Below are 4,689 nucleotides of genomic sequence, written 5' to 3'. Positions count from 1 at the left end.
CTTTATAACTCAACTCGTCTGTATTATCTCCCTGTTGAATTAGACACTTTGGATGCCCCACCTTTGTACTTCTCTACTTTTAAGGGGAATTTCATCTTCTTTCCTTACCAAGACTTGTAGCTGATCATGAAAATGAAGGACACTTATCCACATCGCTGGTTTCATGCATATCACCCATTAGTCATGATCCACTGTAAATACCAATTTATAACGAGGGACTGATAAAGCACTGTGTGGTTTAACCTCTGGATCTAGAAGCAGCATGTATAAGCCACAGCTGAATCCTGCCCTTGGCTGGTCAAGCCGAAGTGGGGCCTAACCCCAGGAGTTGAAACTTAATCTTTTTGCATCTTCGAGCTTCCCTGCTCATTCAGGTTGCTGTGTAGAGTATCAGTTTTGGGAGATGTGGCGGGGAGTTTTGTTTCTTCCAAGAAATAAACATTCTATCCTGCAGGAAGCTCTTTAAACATTAAGGTAACAACTCAGAATAGCTTCTGGAACTCCCTGCAACTGACCAGATTTCACTAAGCCCCCTTCCTGCCAGCCTAAGTAATAAAAGTTAGGAGTCCCTCTCAGATGGAAAGAGCCAAGCTGCCATCTCCAGACTCTTAAAATAGATCTGGAAGAGGTCTAGAGCAACTGAGGCACCCGGAAAGGACACTCTCTAGCCTGCAGGCTGTGCAGTGTGCTTCAGGTTTCCATACCAGGGTGGACTTGGACGATGCAGCTGAGTCATTTCCCTCCTACAAGTGACCCCCGACCCATAATCCTGTAAGTACCCCCAATAAAACTTACTGGTTCTCACCAAGTTGGACTTTGGTGGTATCCCCTTTGGTCTGTCGTGGGCTCCCTATCTGGGGTGAGTAGATGTGTGTTGAGTCTCCCCAGGAAAAGTTTGTCAGACAACAGGAGTGTGCCAGCCTACATACCTAGAAGGCCCAGGTTTGATTCTCCCAGTAACCCCTGAAAGTGGGGTCACAGAGGCATTCTAGAGCTGTAGTGCAATCCCTGACACTCCAGAGGTGGAAGATCAGAATCATTTTTGCATGCTTGCATACCAAGACAGTGAAGCTTTAGCCTCACGTTAGAGGCACACACACAATTTCAGAAATAAACATGTTTCATTTCTAACTCACCCAGCCAGTCCCTCACCATTGATTCAAGCAGTATTTAGCCATATGGTAGTTAACATTGACTTTTGCCTCATTTTGTATCACAGTACCTGGAAAGCTGGAGGTGTAACTCAGTGGTAGAGCAAGTGCTTAGCATGACAAAGGTTCTGGACCACACTCCCACGGAGGCTCATCCCTCATAACCTTATAATAAGTTTGTAGTACAGGACGTAAACACTAAGAATGTGCTGATAGTTAGGAACCTTTCTGAGAAAAACACAGAAGTACACAATTTTACATAGTTTCAGCTTTGAACATTTATAATCACTGGACCTATTGCTACCGTGGTTTTTTTGGTTTTTACAACCCCTCCTCTCCATCTGGACCTCTTTGACAAGTGTGCTACTCCAAAGCAGTTCTGAAATGTTTAGACCGCAAACATTGGGCGTTTTAGACCCCCCAATACCTTGGTTTTTACAGGCAAAAGATCTCAGTGTAGAGCGGTAAGTCCTATGTTACACAGTAAATTAATAAAAGTCAGCTTTTTTCTGAAATTCTGAGTGGTAACTGTGTGGGTTGGTTCTTACCAGCAGTCCTCAGGAAGTACCTGGGACTAGCTGTCACGGGAAATTAATATAATGAGTAGTGTTCTCTGCCCAAAGGGCATTTTTTTAAGTTATGCACTGGCTTGAGATTGTCCATAATCGGCTCCGCTAGTTGACACTTAAATTAGTAGCCAGTGCAGGAGAATGGGGAACTTACACCTTCTCCTGCCTCCATTTAAGATACCTCAACATTCTTTCACTCTTACGCACAAAGCTGCCACCTCTGTGCAACCCACTCCCCAAATCGAAGCGCCACCAAAAAGTGGCCAATTCCTGGTCTACTTTCTCGGGACCCTCCTGAGCGCTGTTTGCGCTGCAAAGCAGTAGAGTGATGTAAGCCACCCATCCTTCAAAGGAACGGGCAGAAACGGGAACATGACATAAACGACGCCCACTCCCCGTCTTCCAAGCCCCCAAACGGATTCGATTGTTGTTTCGTGGGGCTTTTTTTCCTTTTCTTCCTCCGAACCTCCGAAGTGTTCTTCCTTTTCATTGGTCGAACCTGCCCCTTGACGCCACCCCGGCTTTGCTTACTGATTGGTCGGTTCTGGATGTGCCCAAGCCTTTTTCCCAGGGTGTGGCGCCCCCCTCCCGCCCCCAACAGGGTTCTGACCCCTGGCTCCTCCCTTCCCCCCAACACTCCCTCTCCGTTCCGAATGGTACCGCCCTGGCTCGGCTCCCCCACGGCCAGGCCGCTGCCCTTAGGGCCCCCGGACGGGGCGGGGCACACTGGGGACGGGCAGAAGGCGGTGGTGGCGCCTTCCTGCCGAGCCCGAAGCCACCCCCGCCACCGTATAGAGTCCTCCTAGGTTCCACTTTCCCCTGAGCAGTTTTCGCACTGCCTTGTTTAGCCCCGTCCCGTCTGTTGCAGCCCCCACTGGTCTTTTGGTCATCCCAAAGGGCAGCATTCAATCCCAGCCCTCTGCGCTCCATACACGCCCATCCGCCTCCACCCTTGGGTTCTCGAAAGGTTCTTTTCTCCCAGAGTCTGTGCACCCTTCGCCTCCCGGTCTCTCTTTCTAGCGGACTGTCCATCCATCCCCAGGACCTCCCTCCCTGTGTGTGGCCATTCCTCCCAGCGGCCTCCACTTCGCGGCGTCCCCTCCCCTTCGTGGCCAGCGTGGTGAAGCACTCCTGCCCCCCCTTCTCTGTACCCCCGCACTCTCTTATGTTGTCCCTTCACGTCCCACTCTAAGCTCCTCCCACGCCACCCCACACACACACACACCCCTCCCTGCTAGGCGTCCCCCGACACCCCTCCCCTAGCCCCGCTCGTCTATGCCCCTCCCACACACCCGGTCCTTTTGTCTCCTCTTTGGTCTCTAAGTCCCCCGCCCTCGCTCCCCGCGAGCACGCTCTTATCTTCCCCAGGTCCCGGCGCCCCGCCCCTTGGCCGCGCCCCGCCAGCCCCCTCCCTCCCTCGGCCCCATCTCCGCCCTCAGCGCTCCGCCCCCCCACCCCCGCCCCCGGTGGCTCTGGCCCTCCAGCCGGGCCCACCTCCCTAGTTCCCTGGTTCGCTCCTCCCGCCACAGACGCCGCGGAACACAGACCCACCCTTCCCGGGCCGGCGACTCGAGCTCCCGCGTGCTCTCCCCACGCATGCACTACTCCCTCCGCCCTGCCTCGCTACCTCGCCCAGGCCCCAAAACCGTTCTGCCCGGGGCACCATGCAACCCGCCCTCGGGGAAGCCCGGCCCTGCACGGGCACCTCAGGAGCGGACCCACAACCCAAGAGCGGGAACCCAAACTGGGCGGGTCCGGCCGCCTCTACATAGCCCGGCCCTCGGAACCCGCCCGGGACCTGGTGCCCGTCGGAAGTGTTTAGGGATCGGCTGAGCGCTGTTTCTCTGGCCTGCCCGGAGCGCCCAGGGGTGACACTGCGACCAGAATGCCAGGGATGTCTTTACCCAGAGCCTCCTCCCGCCTTCCGCCCCAAACCTGTGCCTTCAGTATGCAGCTACCACCTGAGTACTCGCGCTCAGCCGGCCGAGGTTGGGACGACGTTCCCCAACACCCCCCTCCAGCATTAGGAGCCTTAGTTATTAGTTATGGACAATTTGGCCCCGTCAGTGAGAGCCAGTGATACGCCCTGACCACCCAGGGAGACGGAGAATTCACATCCCAGCCTAGTGCTTGAGGAAGTGGGTACCTCCCTGCCTCGGGTTCTGGCCCTTCAGAGAGACCCGTGCCTCTGAGCTTTGTATCAACTATCGGCAGGTGGAGGGCTTGGAACTAAACTCTTTCATCTCAGGTGAGGGATGTGTCCTAAGTAGAAAACCCAGCCACAGGCCAATAACTACTTTAAAACATGTCTGTTCCATAATGCCCACGTTGACGGTATCTCTCACCCAATCCTCTGCAGCCAAGACCTTATTTACTCACCAGACTGGAAGCTCTTTGAAGGAGGTCCCTGTTCCTTACCCTAGCTCGCTCAATAGATCTCTTGTGATTGGCAGATAACTGGATGTGTTTGTTAACTGCCCGCCTTTTGTGACTTAAGGTTGTACACTGGCCAGGGCCAGGACCAGATCGGGATTACTAGCTTGTGCCAGGCACAGCATGGTGCCTGAACGGTTTTTGAAAGGGCAGCCAGTGTTTTTTGAAACTGATGAACATAATTATGCAGGAGGCAAATGCCTACCTCTGAGTCCCCAGAACTGTGAATGCACCTGAGTCATGGCCAACTAAGGAAGCTGCTTTAGCTCATCTGCAATCCAAAGCAGAGTCGGTGGGGCCAGGTATAGCTCCCGTCACCGACTGAACACAATGGGTGCTAGAACCATCCACTACTGGGAGTGGGTTTGCAAGAAGACAAAATCATCAGTTCCAAGTTTACAACTGAAACGGAAAAAAGTAGGTAGTCAGGGTTTTCTCACTGTGAAACAAACTGTCCCATATAAGGGACAAACCTGTAGCTCTCCATCTGCTTGTCCCAAGGTCGTGCTGAACCCCAACCTGTCAGGAGAAGGCGG

This window comes from Chionomys nivalis, chromosome X (genome assembly GCF_950005125.1).
Source record: "Chionomys nivalis chromosome X, mChiNiv1.1, whole genome shotgun sequence".
NCBI lineage: Eukaryota > Metazoa > Chordata > Mammalia > Rodentia > Cricetidae > Chionomys > Chionomys nivalis.
The sequence above is the reverse complement of the archived record's forward strand: the minus strand, read 5'-3'. Positions refer to the sequence as shown.